Source organism: Amblyraja radiata, chromosome 33, assembly GCF_010909765.2.
Source record: "Amblyraja radiata isolate CabotCenter1 chromosome 33, sAmbRad1.1.pri, whole genome shotgun sequence".
NCBI lineage: Eukaryota > Metazoa > Chordata > Chondrichthyes > Rajiformes > Rajidae > Amblyraja > Amblyraja radiata.
This window is the reverse complement of record NC_045988.1, coordinates 2352119-2379258: the sequence shown is the minus strand read 5'-3', so window position 1 is coordinate 2379258 and position 27140 is coordinate 2352119. Positions and strand designations below refer to the sequence as shown.

Below are 27140 nucleotides of genomic sequence, written 5' to 3'. Positions count from 1 at the left end.
CCACCATGAGAACCATTCAGAAATTCACCCTGCTTTTCTGATACTCACTTCCTTTCAATGTCCTCGCACAATAGACTGGTCAGACTACTGGCTTGACCTTGCACTAAACGTTAAGGGCCTGTCCCACATAGTCGCCGGCAGTCGCCTAAAAATAGTCTGTTATAGTTGTAGCAGGTTGCCGAAAATCCAGCGACTGGACCCCTCCTTCGACATAAAATTTGAAATAGAATCATTACTTTAAAGGGGCTGTCCCACTGCGGCGATCTAATTGGCGAGTTTAGAAGAGCTTGCCCTCGACTCGTACTCGCAGCACGGTCGACACGAGGTCCTAGGAGGTCTTTGTAACTCTCCTTCATGCTCGAGAGTCGTCTCCGCGTACTCGAGGCCTCAGCTAGGTCGCGGCGTATTTTTCAACATGTTGAAAAATGCCCGCGAGTAAAAAAAGGTCTCCATGGAAAAAAATCGATACTTTTTTTACTCGTAGGTTTAGTCGAAGTTGTTCGTAGTAGGTCGGCATGTTATTCGTAGGTAATCGAGGGTAGTCGAAGGTAATCAAAGGTAGTCGTAGATAGTCTTACTCATAGTCGAAGGAGATCGAAGGAGTCGTCTTCATTCTCCACTATTCGGTGTCCAATGTTCCTGAAGCTAGTCTTCAACATAGTTGAAGGAGGTCTTCATGACACTTTTTCAAACTCTCCTTAACTCGCCAATTAGGTCAGCACCGGCGACAACCTACGTCACCTGGCGACAAACTATGTTCACCTGGCGACAACTACGACAGCACCTACGTCAGGAGAAGTCAAGCTACGCTCATTGGCATCAAACCCACTGTCGCTGACTGTCTCCAGAAAGACGCTACGGCTCTTTGGGCGACTGAGGACCATTGATGACCATACACGACCATACAGGCGACACCCCAGCGACCATGTGGCGACAGCCTAGTCGCCTGTAGTCGCCTAAAAATTAGCCTAAGTGGGACAGGCCCTTTATACATCTCTACTCTGTAAACGGCTCGATTGTAATCCTATAGTGTCTTTCTGCTGACTGGTTAGCACGCAACGTGCCCCTCCACCCAAAAGAGACCCTGCAACACTTCCAATGGTCAGGATGTGTCATTGCATCTTCAAATATGAAGATGGCTGTGGCAATTTATATAAAAAATAGTAAAATAGAAGACGGTAAATATTTGGTGTGAAATATCTTCATAAGGATTTGACATCATACACTGACATACAGTGATGTTACATCAGATGACGTTTGTATCATGAGGCAGATGGTGAGAGAGAGAGAGAGAGAGAGAGAGAGAGAGAGACAAGTCAATTCTTCGCCGTTAGTGTCAAGAGTGATTAATTGTCATATGCAACAGCAACGGAACAATTACATTCTTACTCGCTAGTTAGAACAATTAGCCTCAGTTAGAGCAAGGGAATGGGAGGTTGGGCAAAAATCAAACTGCTCTGCTGGAGGAACTGAGCGGGTCAGGCAGCAGGTGTGAAGGGGAAGTAGACGGTTACCATTTTGGGTTGGAATCCTTCTTCAGGCCGATGCATCAGCATGTTTTGTGTGAGGGTGTGTATGATCAAGTACTTGCCTACAACTTCACCTGATGGCATTAGCTCTAAAATGCCTAATGTGTAGCCTTTCATTGCTAATCAGCAATATGTTTTGAGATAACTTGGTGTTTACGAGTGTGTGTGTGTTGGAATTTACGCTGGTGAATGGGAGTGTATATTTGACTATGTGTATTAGTAAACAAGAAATTAGACTGTGTGTACATGTGTATATGTGTGTGTGAGATGGTGTGTTGAGTGAAGGTAATTGTATATTAGAGTATGTGTATTCAGAATGAGTGTGACAATGTTTACATGCGAGAATGAATGCATTAGCGTGTGTTAGATTGTGCATGTTATGGTATGCATGTGAATGTATGTTAGAGCGTGTGTGTGCTAGAGAGTTTGAATGTGCATGTATGTATGGATGTTGTCTAACCGTGGGAGTGTACATATGAGTGTGTGAGTATGAGCGTGTATGTAAGTATGTACACAGTCTCGTTTCACTGAACCACCGTGTAGTATAGAATGTCGAGGTAGTGCAGCGCTGACTGTTACTTAATTAAAACCAGATACCTGGTACAGTTGACCTTGCTAGCAAGAGGCACGCGAGGCACGCTAAAGGGAAAACAATGAATCTTTGTGCTTGACTGTGTTCGGAAAGAGGGGAAAATGCAGATTGCAGAGGGAGGGAGAGAACTCTGAGAAACTAAGACAACCCGTTCTTTCTACCTGCTGTGTAAGATGCATCTGCAACATGGGACAACCCACAGATAGATGTAAGTAAACCATTAAGCAGTAAGCCTAAAGAATCGCTGCAAAAAGAATGCATGTCTGGATATTGTGCAATGCCATTTTCTTGGAACCCCGCCTCTTCCCCCCCCCCCCCCCCCCCGATCCCTTGAGAGTACAGGAGGCCGGATCAGCGGTCTGCCTAGTAATGAACAGCCTATCTGGCAGACAGCCTGTTGTAGCTCTGTCACTGGGTAAAGGCCCTGTCCCACTTACGTGTCCTTGGCACGCAAATTACACGACCTCGTGGTCACGTTGAGCCGAGACGGTCCTGCTGTGCAGACGCATCAAGTTGCGGGACCTTCGCGGGACCGTCGCGCCTCAACGCGACCACGAGGTCGCTTGATTAGCATGCCATGGACACGTAAGTGGGACAGGGGCTTTACTGGATAGAGTGGACGTGGAGAGGATGTTTCCACTAGTGGGAGAATCTAGGACCAAAGGTCAAGCTTTAGAATAAAAGGACATACGTTTAGAAAGAAGATGAAGAGGAATTTCTTTAGTCAGAGGGTGGTGAATCTGTGGAATTCATTGTTACAGGGCTGTGGAGGGCAAGTGATTGGGTATTTTTAAGGCGCAGGCTGACTTGATTAGTACGGGTGCCAGGGGTTATGGGGAGAAGGCAAGAGAATTGGGTTGAGAGGGAACGATACATCAGCCATGATTGAATGGCGGAGTAGACTTGATGGCCTCACTCTGCTTCTATAACTTATGAACTAATGAACATTGGTGTAAATGGGTGTTTGATGGTCAGCATGGGCTTGGTGGGCCAAAGGGCCTGTTTCAGTGCTGTATGAGGTCTCTGCTGCCTCTCAGAGGAGATGTTGATACGTGCAAAATCCCAGTTATATAATTATCTTGTTCATCTCCTTATCTTTTATCTGTTTGCCGTGAAACTTACAATTCATGAAGAGATAAAAGATACAAACAAGATAATTAGATACTTGAAGGATAATACTAACCTTGTTGATTGTGTCCAGTAACTTGCAACCCCACTGTTCCTCAACAGTTCTAACCTCCCTATTATTTACTGTGTATGTCCAGCCAGTATTGGGTGACTTAAACACACTTTAGCTCACACTTAACTGGATTAAATTCCTTCTGCCAGCACTCCCCCCCCCCCCCCCCCCCCCCCCCAACTATCCAGCTGATTTAGTGAGGGCTCACCATATCCTTAGGCAATCTTCCTCACAATCTGCAACTTTGCCAATCTTCATCAGCAAACTTAGTTATCAGATCAAAGAATTGTCATCCAAGTTATTTATATCTACAGCAAACAACGATCCCAGCGCAATTTTGGATCTAAAGATAGACGCAACGTTTTTAATTCATTTAAAGAGCAAGTTGGTTATTGCTGATTGCATATTTCGATTCCAGATAGAAACTTTGCTTTCTTTCACATTGTGAAATATAATATTGGATAACACTCCTGATAATATTATTTGGAATTTTATCTCGTGTAATTTTGATAAAGGCCCATTCAGGTAAAAGCAAGTCTGCTGTTTTTTTGTAATTAAAACGGAAAACACCAGGAATACCAGAAATTGCCACAGAAGGCTGTGGAGGCCAAGTCAATGGATGTTTTTTTAAGCCAGAGATAGATAGATTCTTGATTAGTACAGGTGTCAAGGGTTATGAGGAGAAGGCAGAGAATGGGGTTGAGAGGGAAAGATAGATCAGCCAAGGTTGAATGGTGGTGTAGATTTGATGGGCTGAATGGCCCAATTCTGCTCCTATAACTTATGAAGTTATGAAATAGTCAGTTAACCTGCATCAATGAAGAGAGAAACAGTTAACATTGTAGGTTGATGAACCTTCACCAGAACATGCTGCGAATTTTCAGCATTTTTTATTTGTACATCATATTTCGAGCATCTGTAGCTGTTTGTTTTTTGACTGTTGATTTTTGTTTTCTGTTTACCATGATCTTCAGGCCCATGCGGATGTTAGCAGATGTTAGATAGGAACAGGCTTTGTTCCCAATATTTTTGGTATGTGGCCGTAAAATGCAACGTGTTGTTGTGAAGCCAAGAAAAAGTGCTAAATGATTTATTTCTATGGAGGCATATTTCTTCAGTCAGTCTGAAGGAGGGGGTCTGAGGCGGCACGGTGGCGCAGCGGTGGAGTTGTTGCCTCACAGCGCTAGAGAACCAGGTTTGATCCTGACTACGGGCGCTGTCTGTCCGCAGTTTGTACGTTCTCACCGTGACCTGCGTGGGTTTTCTCCAGGATCTCCGGTTTCCTCCCACACTCCTGGCTTGGTATAATTGTAAATTGTCCCTAGTGTGTATAGGATAGCGTTAATGTGTGAGGATCGCTGGTCAGCGCGGACTCAGTGGGCCGAAGGGCCTGTTTCTGCTGTGTATCTCTAAACATAAACTAAAACTAAAGGGTCTCGACCCGAAACGTCGCCCATTCCTTCTCTCCAGAGATGCCACCTCACCTGCTGAGTTACTCCAGCATTTTGTGTCTACCTTCGATTTAAACCAGCATCTGCAGTTCTTTCTTACACTATTTAAGGAAAAGTTGAATAAACGCTATGGAACTGAATGACACATTGAGAAGGTGATCTAAAGTAGGATTGGTGGGTGGCTAGGAAGATACTCATATCGTGGATAAACTGTGGTACAAATGGGAATGACCTGTGTCAGTGTTGTCAATTCTCTGTAAGTGGCGGTGTGGGCAAGTTGGGCCGAAGGGCCTGTTTCCACACTGTATCACTCTATGACTCTAAGCCGCACATAATCACCAATAACCTGCTCATCAAATCCCAAATGGTATTTTACCAGGTTCACTCCTCTCCAAACTACTTCCTGCACCAAATATGGACCGTAAGAGTGTGAGAGGTGAGAGTAATCGTCCTTGACATCGAGGTGGCACGTGACCACCAGTGGTATCACAGCGCGCTGGTAAATTGAGGTAAATTACATCCAAGAGAAAAAGCTCCAATAGTTGGAATCATTCCCTGCACGAAGGAAGTTAGTTGTGACTGTTGGGGATGAATCAGTGCTGCCCCAGTACATCACTGTAGGAGTTCCTCAGGCACTATCGGCCCAACTACCTGCAGCAGTTTCATCAATGACCTTCCTCCCATTGTCAGATCAGATGTGGAGGTGTTCATTGCTGATTGCACTGTTAACATCCTGGGAGTCAGGGTTGACTAGAAACTCGAATGAACTAACCAAGTAAATACCGTGAATACAAGAACAATTCAGAGTCTGGGTATCCTGTAGTGAGTGACTCGCCTTCTGACATGCCTGGCCCTTCCATTATCCACAAGGCACATGGTCGGAGTATGATGAATCGCCCCCAATTGACCACGAGCCTGGCTCCAGCAACACTGAAGAGGCTTAATGTCTTCAGGACTGAGTAGTCTGCTTGATCCCATCCACCACGCTAAATTTACATTCTCTCCATCATCTGTTCACTATTGCTGCAGTGCAGACTATCTGCAAAATGCACTGCTGCTGCTCATTTGTCTAATCTGACAGCATCTGCTAAACCTGCAACCTCCACATGCTCGACAGGGCCTGAGCTGCAGGGAGAGGTTGGGCAGGACAGGACTATATTCCATAGAGCTCAGGAGGCTGAAGGGTGATCTTATCGAGGTAGATAAAATCATGAGGGTGAATGCCCATTGACATTTACCCAGGGTCGGGGAATCAAAACAAGAGGACATAATTTTAAGATGAGAGGGGCAAGATTTAATAGGAACCCGAGGGGCAACTTTATCACCGAGTGTGGTGGGCTTATGGAAGGAGCTGCCAATGAGGTAGTTGAGGCAGGTACTATAACAGCATTTAAAATACACTTGGACAGGTGCATGGGTAGGAAAGATTCAGAGGGATATGGGCTAAACGTGGGCAAATGGGATTAGCTTAGATAGGGGCATCTTGGCAAGCATGGACGAGTTGGGCTGAAGAGCCTGTTTCTGTACTATATGACAAGTCGTAGCTCTACTCAATAACCAAAAATCTGTAGCCGCCTTTTGCTCTGGTATTTTATTTAATTCACATGTTTAATCAATAATGTTTTATTATTAATGTTTAATGTTTTTTGTGTCATTCCTAACTGCCACTGTATGTCATGTTGTCACTTGCGGGCGGAGCACCAAGGCAAATTCCTTGTATGTGAATACTTGGCCAATAAACTCATTCATTCATTCTATGACTCTCTGACCAAAGACAAGGATTTGGGGAGCAATGGGACTCTTGCATTTTCCTTTCAAGCTGCACACCAACCTGACTTGGTAATTAATATATTAGCAGTCCTTCATCATTACAGAGAAAGGTTGAATAAGTTAGGTCTTTATTCTCTGGAGCGCAGAAGGTTAAGGGGGGACATGATAGAGGTCTTTAAAATGATGAGAGGGATAGACAGAGTTGATGTGGATCAGCTTTTCCCTTTGAGAAAAGGGAAGATTCAAACAAGAGGACATGACTTCAGAATTAAGGGACAGAAGTTTAGGGGTAAAATGAGGGGGAACTTCTTTACTCAGAGAGTGGTAGCGGTGTGGAATGAGCTTCCAGTGGAAGTGGTGGAGGCAGGTTCGTTGGTATCATTTAAAAATAAATTGGATAGTTATATGGATGAGAAGGGAATGGAGGGTTATGGTATGAGTGCAGGCAGGTGGGACTAAGGGAAAAAAGTTGTTCGGCACGGACTTGTAGGGCCGAGATGGCCTGTTTCCATGCTGTAATTGTTATATGGTTATATATGGTTATTACTGTGTCTGAATCCTGGGCCTCCCCACCATTCATCATTGTGGGCTGGCTGCAGCAGAGGACTACAGCAGTTCAAAAAAGGAGCTCACCACCACCGTCTCAAGGGCAATCAGGGATGGGTTTAAATATGAACCTGGACAGTGATGACAACACCCCAAACTCTGAATAAATAAACTGCTGGAATGAACGGGCCATTTCCTCTTTGACACTGGACCTAATTAAACCGATACTCGATAGACACAAAAAGCTGGAGTAACTCAGCGGGTCAGGCAGCGTCTCTGGAGAAAATGAATAGGTGACGATTCGGGACGTGATCCTTCTTCAGACTGAGAGTCAGGAGAAAGAGAAACGAGAGAAATAGAAGGTAAATAAAATAAATGAATAAAAGATGTGTAAAAATCAATGATGATCAATAAAAGGTGGAGCCCACAATGGTCCATTGTTGGCTGTGGGGTAGGTGACTGCGAGTTATACAGACAGTGAAACTCAACGGGACGACAGTGAAACTAGCACGATGACTAGGGTGGGGGAGGGACGGAGAGGGAAGGCCCGAAACGTCACCTATTCCTTTTTCTCCAGAAATGCTGCCTGACCTGCTGAGTTACTCCAGCTTTTTTGTGTGTCTATCTTTGGTGTAAACCAGCATCTGCGGTTCTCTCCTACAAATACCAGTAACTGGCTGTCAGTCACCTCTCAAAATGGTCTGAAGTACGTGGTGACAGGAGTGGAGAAATATCCGAGTGGTACAGCAGAGGGAGCTCTCGTGAGGTTGACAAAGGAGACATTGAGTTTGAGAGGAACATTCTTTACTCTGCATCGAAGAGCAAGTGCTTGAACGAGACACTAGATTGATGTAATGGAATGCACATAACCTGCTAGCACTGGCATCAATTTCTTTGATATACCTGTATGTGAAAATGTACGCTCCACGTCTGTCATTATACCTAAACTACCAGAATCCGTCATTTGGTTCCCAGCCTGTAACTCACTCCTAGGTATCTGTTTGATGATGAAACATCCAAACACCTCGAATAGATTTCACACTTTTAACACTACACCAGATATCTCTTATTCAACATATATACTCTAAATCACCTAGTCCCCTGCAGTGGATTCTAACCTGGAACTCACTCCTGAATGTCTGTTTTCTGTACAAAATTAATGAAACCCCTTTAATTAAATTCTGATTTATAATTTCTGAATGTTATGGGTTTTGAGTATTTTTCCTGAATGCAGAATCTTTTCCAAAACACAGTCTTTTTTTCCCAGGGTAGGGGAGTCAAGACTCCATCGACTCTTTTAAGTCGAGACTTAAAACTCATCTTTACTCTAAAGCCTTTCTTGACGTCCTCTGAGGGAGGGCTATATGTATGTATTTATGTATGTACTTAATCTATGAACCAATGTTGTATAACGTTAGTACCTCCACCAATGTAAAGCACTTTGGTCAACGAGAGTTGTTTTTAAATGTGCTATAGAAATAAAAGTGACTTGACTTGGTAGACAAAAGTGCTGGAGAAACTCAGCGGGTGCAGTAGCATCTATGGAGCGAAGGAAATAGGCAACGTTTCGGGCCGAAACCCTTCTTCAGACATGGCTTGACTTAAAGTGAGGGGGAAGGATATAATAGTAACCCGAGGGACAACTTTTTCAAACAGAGGGCGGTGAATATATGGAACGTGTTGCCAGAGGAGGTGGTTGAGGCTGATACAATAACGAGATTTAAAAGACTCTTGGACAGGTTTAGAGGGATATTGTCCAAACACAGGCAGATGGGACTAGCTCAGATGGAGTATCTTGGTCAGTATGGTTGAGTTGGACTGAAGGGCCTGTATGTCTCTATTACTCCATTACTTTATCTGTTTTTCTACATATAAACCCCTTAAATCTTCAATTGCATTCCAGCCGGTGATTCTTTCCCAGGTATCTGTTAATCCATCTTTAATTATATCAATAGTAATCATTTAGCCTTTCTGAAATAATCTTGGTTAAACTTCACAACAAAAATGTTAAATTGGGAAAGCAGCGTCACCCTTTTATTAAAGGTCTTTTACCCGGTTTAAAGAAGTACAGGCATCTTCTTTCATGTTATCTGTTAATCTGCATTCTAATAATAGGCTGTATTCTGTTGCTGAGGTTGGCGAGACAGTGTTTAAGAATAGAAGCACTACATGGATCGAATGCTGGCAGCAGCAGTGTGTCCAAGTGCATCTCAGTCAGATCAACTGGATGCAGAGTCAGGGAATTCAGCGATCTGTCATCACTTAAAAATAGGAGTGTGTTGCTAATGTACCTCTAAACCAGAACCCTGTGAACTCCTAGGTCAAATTAGTGTGGGCCTATAAATATATATATAGAGAGAGGAATGACACTTAGATTAAGGATAACAGGGTCATCAAGAGGCACTCACCCCATGTCATGCATCTGAGAACCTTGGTCAAGGATCTTTAGGTGTCTTGGCATGGGCTTCCATGAGAGGTTGGTTTGGTTCAGCCTCATTCAGTTGCTGAAATATTTGGTGGATTTTATTTTTATTGATCAACTCACACGCCAATTGAAGTAGATTTAACAACAGCGTTCAAAGAGGAATTGCAATGTACAACTGAGAAGGGAAAGAATTGCTGGGTTTATGCTAAAAGAAGAGAAAGTGGGAGCTACTTTTTTTTTTCAGTTCTTTCAAACATCCAACCTTTGTCGATGCTATGTCACCCCATTACATTTGTTTTACAAAATAAGATTCCCCGGCCCAGAAGTTTAGGACTTGTAACTCTGTCGGCACCGTATATGTGGCGACTCTTTGCATACTTTGTGTAAGGTAGGTCAGCCATGATCACATTGAATGGCAGTGCTGGCTCGAAGGGCCGAATGGCCTACTCCTGCACATATTGTCAATTGTCAAAGCAAAGAATTTCACTGGGGTATGTCATATGTGATATTAAAACATCATTCAATCAAGATGAGCAATCTTCGAGGAGATGCAGACATTTTAGAGTATTCTGGCCATAGCAAGGGCAAACCGACTCCTGGGATCTGAATCTAGTTGGATAAAAGACCAAAAGCACAAAAGATAAGTTGGAATGAATACAAGGTGACACAGATGCAGATCAAATATTGCTACTGCTGCACAGATCCAGTGATAGGCACAAAAAGCTGAGTGGGACAGCTCAGTGGGAGAGGCAGCATCTCTGGAGAGAAGAAATAGGTGACGTTTCGTGTCGAGACCTTTCATCCAGTGACCCTGGCTTGATCCTGAATTTTGGTTCTATCTATATGTTCGTTTGCAATGGCATGTGTCTCCCCTTGTACTCACAGTTCCGCCCACATGTTACTATATCACTCCAAGTGATGGTGGGTGGCAGTGGAATAAGTGGGTGTTGATGGGTATTGGAGAGAATAGATTACAGTGAGAAATGAGGTTTGAAAGAAATGCTCTCTTAGCTAGCTTAGAGTTGATGGGCTGAATGGCCTGTTTCTACATCATACGGAAATACGAGAAGACTTTTGCTAGGTTGCTTTTGGAATATTGCGAGTTGCTTTCCTTTCCCAATGTTGGACAAGCCAGGGGAATGGAAATATGAAATTGGAGATTCACTGGATGTCAATGAAGATGAAGTTCTAATTATTGATGAAAGACTGGATGAGGAATATAATCACAGTCCAAAAGGCCTGGATCCATGTTAGAAAAGGTGAATTTTTAATTTAGCTAATGTTTCATAACCCAGAAAATGTAATTTGCAATGTCACACAAGGCGTTGGGCAGGATGTTACCACATCTAATGTCGAGGAAAATGCCATATATTTTTACTTTTGAAAATTAAATAACATCAGTCTGTTTCCTCATTTTTAATCTTTCATTTAAAAATAAGTATAAACCTCCACCACTGATCCTATTGTTTCAAAGGTGAACGTGACCCACGCATTTGAATTATGGCATTGTATGCAGTCCATTTATTTGCATACAGTGTGAACTGCATACAATGCCATGATTCAAATGCGTGTCCCATGCTCCTCCAGTTTAAAGGGAAATACTCTCAATTCATGAGTAGCTCCTGCTATTGAATGTGTTCCTGCTCCTTCCCACCTGCTGATCAACTGTGGTGTAACTTTGGACTCCAGTCTTCATTGTTGATGACCTCAGATTTAAGGTTTTAAGGTATGGAAGGAGAAGTGACTTGAATTTGTTTTCGTTGACGCATATTGTGGTCGGACATGACTCAGGTTCTTGCAGTACGGAGGGGGGGAAGCTGACCATAAATGCCAGCTGAGGATTTCCCTGTTCGGTCTCACTCACTCTCTCTCTCTGCCCCTGCACCTCTCTCTGTTCCTGGCCTTTTAACCTGCCCTGCTTCGATTCTTTAAAAAAAATCTCTATCACTCTCTCTTTTCTCCCCTTCTCTCCCTCTCTCTCTCTCTCTCTTTCTTTTTCTCTCTCTTTCCCTCTCCTCTTTCTCTATCCTGTCTTTCTCTCTCTCCCCCCCTTATTTTACCTTCCCCACTCACTATTCTGTCTCAGCTTTAGCACCATGCGATTAAATGTTCATTGACCACCAGAAGTTTTCATATGTGGAAATATATTTAAGTCCAGGGATATTTGGTGCTCCCTTTTGCATTTGCAAATATGGTGTTTGGGTAAGTAATCTAATGTTTTACTGAGTGAACTTAATGTTATTAGAAGCTGTCTTGCTTGAGACTATAATTTGCACCTTCTCCTGGGGAATTTAACCTCAGGGGAACATTCGCTAGAAAATTCCGAAAGGAACTTAAATACATGGTGGGGGCGTCAATTAGACATAAGAACCATTTGTGTTGCGCCTTTGGTGAACTTCCCAAAGTACTTCACAGAAACCTCATTGGCTCAAAGCCAAGGAGGATATTTTAACTCAGGTGATCAAAGGTTTGGCTTGGGGAGGTGGTTTTAAACCAGCTAATGTTAAGGGAGGGAGAGGTTGAAGGAATGAAAGCCAGAGCTGAGAGTTCAGTGAGCCTAAGACACAGCATCGATGGTGGGGAAATATACAAGACTGTAGAATTGGAGTGGAACATTGATCTCCAAGGGTTCTTAGGATGAAGATTAGAGAGGTAAAGAGGATTGAGAGAAGGAGGAATGTGAAGTTTTTAATTTTAATTTGCACTGTTAAATTGCAGCATTGTCAGGTGGGATAGAGTGTAGGTCAGTGAGCAGAAGGGTAGGAGATGAACAAGCCTCAATGGCAGCTGGATGACCTGTCAAAGGGCAAGTCTGAAACGGTGAAAGGCCTTTATCTGTTCCAGACTTTTGTGGTCTTTTCCTGATATTCCCTCCACATTGAGAGCTTAAAAAAAAACAGATTTCTTAAATGCATGCCACATTGGAACCGCGTAATGGGACCAGTGAGCACCTACATGTGAGATCTCAGTACAGTCGGATGTCAAGATGCCTTTAAAGCAAGCTCATTGGATGGCTTGGAGAGGAACTGATCACACAACACAGAGGAACCCATGAGATACAAAGCATGGGCAATATGAAGTTCAACCCTGAGTGGTCTCATTGGTTGATGTCGGTGTTGAGGTCAATCTGCTGGCCAGGGAGAAGGGTGGTGGTCTGAAACCTAGAGTTAAGTAGCCGAGGGCAAATAAAAGGAAGGAATGGGAAACAGAATGGTCTCGACCCAAAACGTCACCCATTCCTTCTCTCCAGAGATGCTGCCTGTCCCGCTGAGTTACTCCAGCTTTTTGTGTCTATCTTCAGTTTAAGCAAGCATCTGAAGTTCCTTCCTAAACAGTTACTATAGATTTGGTAAAGGAGTTAGAGGCACTGAAAGGGACAAGTTAAAGAAGATAGGAGTTATTATTTATCAGTATGGTGCTGACAGGTTTGGAGTCTGAAGAAGGGTCTCGACCATAAACGTCACCCATTCCTTCTCTCTGGAGATGCTGCCTGTCCCGTTGAGTTACTCCGGTATTTTGTGTCTGTCTTTGGAGTTACTTTATGTTGATTTGTTTAATGTTTTGAGATGTATCGAGCTAGATGACAAGCAAAGATGAGGCAGGTTGTGGCAGTGATATCTCATGTAGTGGAACTGCATTATATCTGAAGAAGGGGCACTTGTTTGTGGATTGGAGCCATATTCCACAACTAGGCTGACATCTTAGCATATCATTTCAGATAGATGGATTATTGAAAATATTATAACATGTAAAAAAAGAACAACATCTCTTGTCTTTTGAGTCAAAGCAATGAGAGAGGAGAGGAGAAAAGAATTTGTAGGAAAGAACTGCAGATGCTGGTTTAAGTCGAAGGTAGACACAAAATGCTGGAGTAACAAGAAATGGGTGACGTTTCGGGTTGAGACCCTTCTTCAGACTAATCCTAAAATTCCTTACCATTATCTGCTTTGATCTGTTGTTTTCACACCTTACCCTTCCATGTCTCTAGTCTCCCTCTCTCCTGATTCTCAGTCTGAAGAAGGATCTCCACCCGAAACGTCACCCCTTCCTTCTCTCCAGAGATGCTGCCTGTCCCACTGTTACTCCAGCATTTTGAGGACAGAGGAAGGCAGAGAGACCTACACATTCCCATCATCTCACTGTTAAAAAGGGCCTGTCCCACCTAGGCGATTCTTGAGCCAATGGCCGGCGACTGGGTTGTCGTCAGGGTTTCGCCTGTACGGTCGTGAGTCGTCTCCTCTGTTGCCCAAAGAGTCGTAACGTTTTTCTGGTCGCCGCTGGATGTTGAAATGTTCAAAACGTTTCGGCGACAGTCGGTGACCGTAGGCTTGTCGTAGCTTGTCTTCTCCTGACGTAGGTGCTGTCGTAGGTTGTCACCAGGTGTCGCCAGGTGGCGTAGGTTGTTGCCGGTGCTGACTTTGGTGAATTCCATTGTCGTAGTCACCGGCAGTCGCCTAAAAAACGCCTTCGTGGGTCAAGCCCATTAGTCCAGTCGCCGTTTTTTCGACGACCTGCTATGACAGTCGCCTAAAAAAATCGCCTAATGGGACAAGCCCTTTAGCGTGACCCAGTTTTCTAAATAATCTCAATTGTGTGTCAGAAATTGGCAGCTCGCAATCATGTTTGATGCTGTGCCTGACCCCAGATGACCAGGTACATAGCAGGAGGTCAGAGCAATGCTGGAGACTCTGCTGATGATTGCTCCATTCAACCTATTAGTGACTTTTTATTTATTTATTGTTTCAAAAAACTGAAATAATTTCTTTAGATGCAACGTAAGTAGAATACATTTTTTTAAATTATGTCTCGCAGAATCCTTTAGTCTTTCCTGTTGAGTTTACGAATGTGAAGTTTGATGTGTAGGCTGTGATTGTATTTTTGATTCATCAATTAAAAGAAAAGAAAATATCTGATTAAACATTCAGAGCAATAGAGCCGATGACAAATTCTGTATTTCTTTAAGAAGGAACTGCAGATGCTGGAAAAATTGAAGGTAGACAAAAATGCTGGAGAAACTCAGCGGGTGAGGCAGCATCTATGGAGTGAAGGAATGGGTATTTCTTTGGTGATTGTTCTGATGGTTCCAAAGTGTGGATACCACACTCGACATAGTTTCTGGGTATTGCTTCAATATCAGATTGAGCTGATCCTCGTCACATATTGGAGAAGATGCCAGTATCTCCGATGATCTGACTATCTTCATTGCTCCTGCTACCTAGTTTTAAACGTTCTTGAGGCAACTCAGGCAGGACATCAATTTTGATGGTTGTATGGTTGAATACTCCTTTCAGCAGGAATATAGAGTTGGTTCTCCAAGTCAACGCACTCCTGGTTGGAGAACATGTGTTAGATAATGAGCGTTGCCCAGGCACGCTGAGGGACTGTTTGTCCTGAGGCTTGGTGTATACTTTGCACTTACTTGCCTCTCCCCAAGACCCCTTGCCAAACAGTTGCTTGTTCAACAGACACAACTGTTTTGTTTTGTCGATGGCACTGGTCTGCTGGGAATTATTTTGTTCTTGTGTGGCCAATATGTCAGCCAACGAATTACCATACCTTCTTTACACAGTCTGTTACGCTGGCATTGCCTCCATTTTGCAAATACGTTGAAGTGATTTTGTGTCTGATGGCGGTTTTTCCTGTGCAGGCTTTTGATTCAGACAGAATGAAATGATTCAATGACTTGAGACATGGTCAGCTCCATCCCACCGTGGAGAGCAGGGGGAGCGCACATTTCTATTCCACTTTTATAACCAATGCAGAAGCTGTCCTTTACTGGGGGGAAAATTGGGAACATCGAGTCACAAGATTTATCTTTGATCCTTGTTTAATCTTCCCTTTCTGCTCCCCTTTACCCTGCCATCCCTCACCCTTTGGTTTCTCCACTTTACACATCACTTCCTCAGTAATGAACCATTCTACATTTCATTACCATTATCTACGTTGATCTGTTGTTTTCACACCTTACCCTTCCATATCTCTAGATTCCCTCTCCCCTGATTCTCAGTCTGAAGAATGGTCTCCACCCAAAACGTCACCTATTCCTTCTCTCCAGAGATGCTGCCTGACCCGCAGACGAGGAAACACTTTTTTTCACAGAGAGTTGTGAGTCTGTGGAATTCTCTGCCTCAGAGGGCTGTGGAGGCCGGTTCTCTGGATACTTTCAAGAGAGAGCTAGATAGGGCTCTTAAAGATAGCGGAGTCAGGGGATATGGGGAGAAGGCAGGAACGGGGTACTGATTGGGGATGATCAGCCATGATTACATTGAATGGCGGTGCTGGCTCGAAGGGCCGAATGGCCTACTCCTGCACCTATTGTCTATTGTCTTACTTTAGCATTTTGTGTCTAACTTTAGTATAACGAGCACCTGCAGTTCCTTCCTACACATTTCCTCCATTAATTTAGGAGCCTCCTGCCAATGTACCTTGATTAGTTCTTGCTGCTAATTGGAGAAGAGTATAATGGGTGGGATTGTGAGAATGATGCAGGGTGAACTGCCTTTCTGATGATTGGTCAAGTTTGTGAGAGAGACGACACTTTCCTCCCACTTTCTCGTATAATTTAGGTATCAGGAAGGACATTTGCATTTGCACTTCCACAAAAGTGCAGAAGAAGGAAACCATGCCGTGCCTTTGAAAGGCCAACCCATTAAACCCACTTCCAGGCTCTTTCTCCAGTGCCAGCTTTTCCCCTGCAGGTTTTCATCCAATTTTCGGATATGCTTCCACCGCTTTTGCCAGAAATGCATTCCAGATCAGAATGTCTCACTCTGTAAATAGTGTACTTTTTCTCTCCTCTGGTTCTTTTGTCATTTTCCTTGAAGCTGCCCCCCTGAGATTGCGAAGCCCCCCACCATTTGATTCTGCATTGTAACAGTTACTGCATATCCTAAAGTATATCGTTTAAGAAGGAACTGCAAATGCTGGAAAATCGAAGGTACACAAAGAAGCTGGAGAAACTCAGCGGGTGCAGCAGCATCTATGGAGCGAAGGAAATAGGCAACGTTTCGGGCCGAAACCCAACGGGTTTCAGCCCGAAACGTTGCCTATTTCCTTCGCTCCATAGATGCTGCTGCACCCGCTGAGTTTCTCCAGCTTTTTTGTGTACCTCCAAACCTGTCCTATCCGTGCACCAATTTTGAAACTTGACACAATTCCTCATTAAATTTTCCTTCTCAAATAATCCCACGTTCTCTCATCTCAGTACAAATAAACATACCCACTTCCACTAAATGTCAAATATCTAAATGCATAATTATTTCTCAGATTTGATCCAAGTTGCTCATTTCTAAATTTGGGAGAGCTTCTTCATTGTTTTACCTGCCACCAAGCTGGAGTTTCCTGCTAAAGATCCCCAGCCTAAAAGTCCAGAGTCCAATCAGACTCTCATTAACATTGCATAGCCTTGCAAATTTTGACTGTTAATTCATCGAATGACTGTGACTTCATGAGAGAAAGCCAATCCAACAAGTCTGTTTCTCGTGATCCTCCAGTTCTCCCTCTCAGAACTAATCGGAGCCAAAATATCTTCCTGCCTTCTGTAATGGGCTGGTTGATATTATGAACATTTCTCCAGCAGATGTCCACTGTCTGATGTCCATAAAGATCTAATTGGATTTTTAAGTTGATTATTATCCCATAGTCAGATTGTAGGCATCATTGGCAAGGCAGACATAAAGATGGTGATGAACCATCTTCTTAAACTGCTGGAGTCCATGCAGTGTAAATGCCCCTACAGCTCAGTTTCAGAAACGGATCTCGAGTTTTGGCCCAGGTATGGTGAGACGTTGCCCATATCAGAATGGAATATGGCATGGAGGCAGCTTTGGAGATGATGGTGTTCCCGTGCACCTGCTCTCCTTGTCTCTTACTGGGAGATGCTGTTGAAAGAGCTTTGGCGTGTTCTTGCATTGCATCTTGCAGTGATATGCACTGTAGCTATGCTGCACGCGTGGTGGGAGAAATGTATCTTACAGTGACAGAATTGGGACTATATTTCTCGTTCAGTTTGCTGAGATGTCTCCTTTATTAGCCGAGGGATAGAGTATAAAAGCAAGAAGATTTTGCTGGGAATGTACCGAACACCAGTCGAATCATAGCTCCTGTATTCCGTGCTGTTCTGGACACCACATTACAGGAAAGATATAAATGCATTGGAGACGTATTGAGAGGACTTTTGAACGTTGCCAGGACTGGAATATTTTAGCTTTGATCTTAGCTTTGGCTCAAGATTGGATAAACTAGGGTTATTTATAAAGGAAGCTGAGGGGAGACTAACTTGAGATGTATGAAATTATGAAGAGCGTAAGTGTAAATAGACTGTGTCCCTTTAACAAGGGGTCATAAACCAAGCAGATGGATTTAATGTATTAATTGGGCAGGAGAAGAGAAGAGGAAAGGTTATCTTCATCCAAAGGGTTAAGATGATCTGGAACTCATGGCTGAAAGAGTGGTGGGAAGAGAAACCATGAGTATGTTTAAAGGATACTCTAATGTTTACTTGAAGAACCTTGTCCAGCTTCTCTCTGGATTCCTGGTAACTTAGACTGCAGCAGTTCAGGAAAGAAAATTCCTGCAGCAGGGAAGTAGGTTAATTAACTTTCAGGGAGCCTGTACCAATGGGCAGAATGGCCTTTTCCTTTCACTATAAGAAGGTGGGCCTCTGTGAGCTTATCAGGTGAAAAAACATTCTGCTTTGCCAGCAACACTCTTATCCTAAGAACTAATTGAAAAAAATAACTGGCAGGGAAGCGAGGTCAAAGATTTGAGTTGAGGACATGCTTTTAATTAATGTGTGGTGACTGGTGGAGGGAGGGCTGGAGTGAAATGTTAACTGCACAATAGTTTGTCCAAACTAACTTGTAACATACTTAAAAAAACATTATTTCGCTGGACATTTTTTTTCCCTAGAAGGAAGTGTCTCTTTAAGACGAAGTATTTTCCAGAATTAAAATGAAATAAAAAATCACAAATACAGCAGAAACCATGGGGCCGAATGGCCTGATTCAGCGCCATAATGAAATGAAATAGCACCAGGTCTTCAATTTAAGCCGAGGTTTCATCAGTAGATTAAAGACTAAAAAGAGAAAAGAAATGCCATTTAAAATCAAAAGAAAGGTTTCTTTTATCCCCTTGGGCTCCCTCTACATAGTTGCCCAGGGAGCAGCCATCCTTGGTGTGATAATCGATGGGCACAAGCCTCTGTCTGCTTGGATGAGGGGGGGAGGGGGGGAGTGGGGTGAGGAGGGGGGGGTGGAGGGAAGCCTGGTGATGTCATGCAGTTGGCACCACGAGCGTTGGCACATAGGTCAGATGCAGTCATTTCCCAGCTGCTGCCATCCAGCTGAACAAGCGCTTATTGTTGGGAGTCATTTGCCTTGAATCCACCACCGACCGAGAATACAGAAACCGGGAAAAGAAAAAGGAGGAGGTTTGTGATCCGAGTTCCTTTTTTTTTTTTAAACGTAGTTTCTGTGTTTGTTGTCGAGAGGATTTCTGTTGAAGGTCGTGTCACCGTTAATCTGGGAGACACACTAAAAAAAAATGTGTTTTTAAAAATATAATTGAATACTTAGTCAAATGCTTAATTCATGAATAAATCTTACGATGGGTTTCTTTTTTTTTTGGCTTCTGAGAGCAGGTTCTATCCTGTGCCGATTATCATGCTGCTGTTGAATTCTCTTTACGAGAGGACAACAGAGAAAGCCTTTTATCAGATTTATTTTTTGATGTGTTTTTTCCGCCTCTTCCTCCTGCCCACTCGGTGCCAGGGTCTGGGTGCCTTCCGCTGCGGCGGGTAGTCAGTCCCAGCCAGGTCCTCCGTGTAACGTCTGGTGGACAATGAGTCAGAGACGAGGCTAGTCTGAGCCCCCCCCCCCCCTTTTGTCCCTGGAGCTGGGAAGGGGGTTGGGTGAGGAAGGAAGATTAAGACCATCTCCTTTTTTTGCCGATCGCCAGCCTTCCCCCTTGGGTGTCGAGTCACAATCGGAAGCTCATACGCACGCTCCACAATATGATACCCAAGTGAAAGGGTACTGCGCGTCCTACACAAGCTGCATTCTACCAGCCTTCCTGCCCGCTAGATGCCTTCCCCACACCGTCCACAATCCACATGGATATGAACCAGTTGATTTCCCCAAATCAGAGGCACGCATAAAGACTCGCTGGCTCAGGGCGCAGTGGTTTGTTGGTTATGTGGCTGGACTAGTAATCCAGAGGCATCAGTAATAATCCGGTAACAATGCGAGTCCAGATCACATTGTGGCACTTTGAGAATTTAAATTTGGGCTTTAAATAAATCTAAAAATAGAAATTAAGGCTCAGTCAAAGTGACCACAAAGACGTTTGCAAAGACCCATTTCACCGTCTCTAAAGATAAAATCTGCCATTTTTACCCACTCTGGGCCAATATGTAACTCCATTCCATTTTAGGAACCATTTTAGGAATGTTTGGTCTGAAAAAATGTCCAGACCTGAAACGTCACCCATTCGTTCTCTCCAGAGATGCTGCCTGTCCCGCTGAGTTATTGCAGCTTTTTGAATCTATCTTCGGTGTAAACCAGCAATTGCAGATCCTTCCTACCCATTCAATTTTAATTCTGTAGCAAGACACAGTTCTCCCAGACACGTACGTAACAAAGGCCCCCTTTGATCAACCTAAAACTCCATATTAACTCCTCACCCGTACATAAATAGTCTTAAAGGGACTCAGATATCAACCTACCTGAGGTTCTCCATTTTTGAATCGGCTATAGTTTAACTTATAACATGCAAGTAGTCCACATTCTGACATGCAATTATGATTAATATATCTTTGTATGAAATTCTGAGCAACCTATGAGTGAATCGGAAGGACTTGAGTCCCCTACAAATGGGTCAAAACCAAGGAACATGAATTTAAGATAATTAGTTGGATTAGAGAGGTCATGAGGAAAGAGTTTTTTTTCATCCAGAAGGAGAGGGCTTTTTGGAGAGGATTTGCAACAAGGTTTCATAAAGCTGAAAACCTATTTGTAGAACTGGTGTTTATTTCAGAGGCAAAAGGATATAATACAACTTTAAAATGCTACAAGACTGAAATGGATGTTGATTGCCTTTTAAATTTGTAATTGCCTCATTTAGAGGAGTATGTTGATTACAGGATAATGCAAGTCAGAAAGACCAGGAGTTAAACCCCCACCCACCCTGACATTTGTGCATTTTAATTCACTTTTAAATAAAAGTAACTTGAGATTTAATTCAAATCTGATATCAGTAATGGTTATCCATAGTGCTATGCAATTTCCATGTAAGACTCGGCTCATCCACCCTAGTGTCCTATTTGGAAGGACGTGTGGATCTATACAGGTATGTATCTCTACATGAGGTCCCACATTGCTGTTGCCCCAAAATTGCCCTCTGCAAAAGCACCACTGGGTTACAAACTGATAGATGACTAACCAACATCTACAAGTCCCATGCATGTCCATGGATCAGTTAGCTTTCGCCAGCCTTCACAGCCAACAAACACTGCTACCATCAGTGCAGATAATGGGTGGGAAGGAACTGCAGATGCTGGTTTACACCAAAGATGGACACAAAATGCTGCAGTGAAGGAATGGGTGACGTTTCGAGTTGAGACCCTTCTTCAGACTTCTTCCTCGAAGGATCTCGGCCCGAAACGTCACCCATTCCTTCTCTCCAGAGATGCCGCCTGTCCCACTGAATTACTCCAGCATTTTGTGTTCATCTGTGTAGATCACGTGGATCAGCCTCACAGTTAAACATAGAGAGAAAGGAAAGTGGGTAAACTGGCATCCATCTTGTCCCTTCAGGTTGCAGCCAGATGATAAAATCGTTCCAGCTCTATTTTGAGCTAATCCACTGTAATCTACAATAGAATTTATTTTGTGCTGATTGACTGCTTATACATTTGAATCTAGCTGAAACAGCTGGGAAAGGGCAAGGTTTGTTGTGTGCAGTGACGTTCTTGTAAGCAACCCCTATCTGAACTAACGACACGGAATGCAATCTTGGAACGATGGAATCCATTGTCCAATGTGTCGTGCTGCTCATTCTCTACTGTACCAAATTGGTCAAACGTCAAGAAAATGGCCAGATTAATACTGACCCTTTCTACATCATGAAATCACTCACACAGTAATGTCAGGTAGCTCTGCTTATGTCTGAGACTTTATTTTATACATAAGATAAGAAGCTATGTACATTGATACCCAATATATTGTATAATATTAGTGAACCTTGCATATTATATTTTAATCCTACTGTACGCAATGGAATAATACGATATGTTACTGTATAAAAATGCGTAGTATGCATTATCTTGGGTTAAAATACCATTTTGTGTTGTAGCAATATGATTCAAAGGAATCAGATGGAATTGGAATCAATTCGTAGGTTCATAGGTTCTAGGAGTAGAATTAGGCCAATCGGCCCATCACGATTTCTCTGCCATTCAATTATGACATCTATCTTTTCCTCTCAACCCCCATTCCCCATAACCCCCGACACCCTTACCAATCAAGAACCTATCAATCTCTTCCTTAAAAATATCCATTGACTTGGCCTTCTGCTTGGCAAGTCCATGCAATCATTGGTGGAAGAGATGTGAGGGGCTGAATGGTGTCCATTTCTGTGATGCAAGATCAGGCTCTGAACACGAGGCACTCATCAATGTTGTCATTAATGTGTGATGTTGTTGCCAGCTTAGGAGGAAGACCAGAGGAGAAGAGGGGTTTGAGGAGAGATGGCAAAGATGAAGAGAGGATTCCATCACGATGCAGGTAAGATTATTAATGTTCCACAGGAGGTCAATTAATTCTACGTTGTCAAATTGGACAGGACAACGTGAGAAACAAGGACAAAGTCTCTAGGCTATGACATATAGAGGGATGATATTTGAAGCATTATTATATTATATAAAATGGTAGGAGAGAAATATTTGGAGCAATTTTCGGAAGGATGAGCTGATAATGTCAATCATCCACTTGGACAAAGGCCAGGGATGAAAAGACAGAAGGAGTGGAGATCTCTGTGTCTGCGGGTGGGAATGAGCAATGGGTGATGAAGAATCTGGAAGCTTGTGACTAGTGGTGGCCCCCCGATATGCCACTACTTTAAGTCTTTAACTATTACGTAGGTTAATTGGAACATGATTAGGAGCTTTATCTGATATAACAGTTAAATAGAAGAGACAGAGAGAGCTATCATTAAAGTGAAGCATAATATAACTCTCTGTTAAAATGGGCTATTGGATAGTTACCTTCCTACCTAGCGGTGCTGGCTCGAAGGGCCGAATGGCCTCCTCCTGCACCTATTTTCTATGTTACCTGATTGATCATTGGGTAATACGTATTATTCTGCATCCTCATCTCTCCAGAAACTTGAGTGCATAATCCAGGCTACTGTCTTGGTGCGGTGCTGAGAAAACCACACACTGTCAGAGGTACAGTCCTCTCGATGTCTTGTCGTGCCCACCCTCTCTTTTCATTCATATGAAAGTTAGATAGAGCTCTAGGGGCCAGTGGAATCAAGGGATATGGGGGGAAGGCAGGCACGGGTTATTGATTGGGGACGATCAGCTATGATCACAATGAATGGCGGTGCTGGCTCGAAGGGCCGAATGGCCTCCTCCTGCACCTATTTTCTATGTCTATGTCTATATGGTGGTAAAAGATTCCATGGCACAATTTTGAGCAAGGGGGGTGGAGGGGGGGGAGGGGGAATTCAGTGTGGTATCTTGGCCAATACTGATCTCTCCAGCAGAACATCTCCTGTTCCACCGCCATAAACATCGATCAGTTTCACGATGCTGTTTATGAGTTTCTGGTGCATGCAAATTGGCAGCCGCGTTTCCAACATTACAACAGCGGCCACATTTCCAAACTATTTCCTTGGCTGAGGTCATGAAATGTGCTACAGAAACGCAAACCTCGCTTTCCTCACTGATCCATCCCGTCAGTGAATGCCTCCTTACTCACATTTATAAAAGATCACTTTTCTCTCATTGGCGCATGTTTGACCCACTTTTACCAAATCTCGTTTTTCCAGAATTCTCAGTCGATCGATTTCCCTAAACACGAGGCAATACACGATGGGTCGGTGTCGTTTGTTTACACTAGGGGGACATCTGTGGGCTGACATTATAGTTTTAAGAAACTCTGGTGCGTTCTCAGTTTTGCTACCAGCTCGGGCCTCAGCACCATTGGGATTGGGTGGGGAAACCATTCCTCCTCTCTACCACATGTTGGAAAATTCCATGTTTTGAGCTATTTGCGTGTGAATACGCACGTATTCAATAATCCAGCAGCATTGCATTCACACAGCTATAACATGTGGGGAGGATCCAGGGCCAAAGTCCGTGAATGCACGATCTGCATGAATAAAGCTTTTAACAAATTGAAGGGGAAGTCTACTACTCAGAGGATGGTTAGAAGAAGGAAATGGTTATCACAGAAGCATTTCCTCTCTTTTGCTTAAGCAGTCCCTCGGGATCAAAGATGACTTGCTTCCACTCTGGCCTTGAGGATCGGAAGATGCTATCTTGCAACATGGGAGATTGGTGTACACAGCATTGACAGACCAAAGACCTGGGCCATTGGTAAGAAGATCCAAAATGACTGGAAAATATCTGCTGCATGGATTCAGATCGAATGTATCTCTCTATCTCTATCTCTATCTCTCTCTCTCTCTCTCTCTCTCTCTCTCTCTCTCTCTCTCTCTCTCTCCCTCTCTCTCTCTCTCTCTCTCGCCCTCTCTCTCTCTCCTCTCTTTTTCTTTCCCTCTTTTTCTCTCCATGCATCAGTAACTTCTCTCACAGTCTCTTAACCATGTCCACTTCCTAACTGTTCCCCACAGTCTACACCCTCCCTTGGTTTCCTACTCTCTTCACTCTCTTCAACTTCACTCACCCTATCTCCTCTTAGTTTTTTCCCCTTCCCTTTCCCTTTCAATTCTCTTGCTCTCTCCCCCTAATCTCCAGCTGCGACCTGCTTGCTGCCTCTCCCAGAATAAGGTCAGCTTCCATCATTGCCAGGGCTTACCCTCTTCGGAATAGTAATAGTTGTGGACTGTCCTTCCCTCACCATCCGATCCCCCACCTTGGTCCCAGGGAGCAGGGCTGCCCAAAGCTGGTTCCCTACGTTAGATCCCCTGGACCTCTCCCAGAAAACGTTGAGAGAATCTTCCACCACCAGCCTGGTGTTTCTTGGCATTGACAGCTCGCAGTCTCCCCGTGGGGTGTGGGCAGGCTGGTGGGGTTTGGTGTATGGTTTCCTAGACAATGGAGACAGATTAAATCTGAATGATTGGAAGCCACTCGCTCAGTCACTCCCATCGCTCGGCATATGCAAAGATTCTAAACTGCCGGGGCCTCCTGCATTGCTCCAGACTCATAGGGACTCTGTCTTCCACACTATCCTGGTCACCTAGGCTTAGAGGTCATGCGGGGCCTAAGAATTTGAAGATACGTTCTCACGGTCACAAGGAAATAGGAACAGGAGCAGACCTGGCTTTTCAAACCTGTCATGTCGTGTTCAATGCCATCATGGCTGATCGGCCCCAGGCCTCAATTTCTGCGCTGGTTTCATATATCTCCCCAGATACAAACTCACTGCCCAATGCATCACTTGCAATTGGATCCAAGATAAATAGACAGAACGGGAGATTGCTGAATAGGTTTGATAAAGAGCTTTTGTGGAATAAAATTGTGACCCATTTCTGGACTGAAAGTTCGATGTCGTTACATGAAGACAGGTGACCTGCGCAGCTAACCAAAGGAATGTCAACAGTCAACATAACCCCTCAGGGATAAACATCTACCTGAAAGAGGAAGAATTTCATTAGAAAATAAATTAAACAACTCTTCCTATTTTGTGGTTCTGATTTTCCTATCTATTTCTTTAGACACTCAAACTTGTGGTGTTGCTTTCTTCTCAGAATGTCAAGGAATAAGTCAAACCATCTACAAAAATATGGAAATGTGCTGAGTGGTAGCGATGGTGAGTCTTATTTTATTTTGCAAGAAAACAACAGGTATTTTCAATAGACAATAGGTGCAGGAGTAGGCCATTCGGCCCTTCGAGCCAGCACCGCCATTCAATGTGATCATGGCTGATCATTCCCAATCAGTGCCCCGTTCCTGCCTTCTCCCCATATCCCCTGACTCCGCTATCTTTAAGAGCCCTATCTAGCTCTCTTTTGAAAGCATCCAGAGAACCTGCCTCCACCGCCGTCTGAGGCAGAGAATTCCACAGACTCACCACTCCCTGTGAGAAAAAGTGTTTCCTCGTCTCCGTTCTAAATGGCTTACTCCTTATTCTTACTCCTTGGACCGTATTCAGATTCCATGCCTGAACATAGTGATCACTCTCGCTGTCAACACTCCAGCTTTGCCACTCAGTGTCCTGGCATAATTACATGTTTTGCTACTTTCCTTAAACATTTTTAAATGAAAGTATGAAAATATTGGAGGTCAAATAAATGGTTTAATAGGATAGGGTGGATGGAGTCAAGAGTGTTTTATTGTCATATGTCTCGGATGGGACAATGAAATTCTTACCTGCTGCAGCACAACACAATATGTGAATATGCAAACATTGTATATAACGGGGGAAGAGAAAAAAAAAAAGAAAAAGTTCAACAAATAACAAATATAGTGCAATAATAATATAGTATTTTGCAGGTGAGAGATGATGTGTTAACATCTCCAGTAAATCATTCAAAATTGGCCACTCCTTGTCCATTGCAGTGGCTTTTTGAAAATCCACCGACAACCTTAAACTTTGCAACTTCAATTAAAAAATAAGGTGAAACTGATTGCAGCTCAAAGAATGACTAGTTTCTGCAAGAACATATGCTTCTACCATTGGGCTCCCATGTCATTGAGTCCATCCATCTTTGTGGTCACAGACTGAGGCTGAAACAGTCTGTTCGTAATCCCGTGTCCTACTTTCCTGCAGGATAATTTTCCAATTTCCCGTTCACTCTAACTTTACAAATTATTCCTGTACAGATGCACAAACCCAAGTACATTGGTGTGCCATTGGCAGCACCAAAATGTCAAGAGGTCAAAGCACGAATGTTCTCTAACAATGGGAAATTATCGTCAAACCGCAGTACAAATGTAGCCCACGCAGCCCAAACTGTGGACCCTGACGTAAGCCTTTGCATTCCGCCCTCCGTTAATGGAGGGAAAGCAGGTGACACAAATTCTCTCCTGAAGTGTTTTGAGTGGTTATGAGAACTCCGCATATCTGCCAAACCTAAGAAATCAATGTGTTTTGTTTAAACTCCTGTTAAATTTGTTTCAATAGCACCTTGATACGATGCGTTCCAGCTGCAACATGAGAAAACCACTTCATTCCCCTCATTCCTTTACTGTTTAGTTTGACTTGTAACCGCTGGTTACCAAATATTTGCCAAAAGAAACAGTTCCTGGCTCCTTACTGTATCAAAACTCACCGTGATAGGCTCCTCTTCTATTGCAGTATTTGGCCCATGGGATTGGGCCAAATCCATCCAACCTGCCCTCAGTATGCAACAGGTTCCTTCAAACTCAGTGCTCAGCACATCCCCACACCTCCACTTCACAGAGCCCACTCACCATTCCCTCACATGCAGCTAACAAGATGACTGAAGTGGGCATCCA

At 43.6% G+C, this 27140-nt stretch overlaps 1 long non-coding RNA gene across 9 annotated transcripts in view; it reads left to right on the top strand.

Moving 5' to 3' along the window:
• The window catches only part of LOC116991328, a 222036-nt gene that overhangs the window by 136384 nt on the left and 58512 nt on the right, over positions 1-27140 (top strand). For 6 of the 9 annotated variants that reach the window (XR_004416755.1, XR_004416761.1, XR_004416757.1 and 3 more), the window contains 3 exons: positions 22198-22275; positions 23976-24092; positions 25397-25491. This is a non-coding gene — a long non-coding RNA (uncharacterized LOC116991328). Of the gene's footprint in view, positions 1-22197; positions 22276-23972; positions 24093-25396; positions 25492-27140 lie in introns of all 9 variants that reach the window. The other 3 variants (XR_004416759.1, XR_004416760.1, XR_004416754.1) reach the window with 3 other exon arrangements.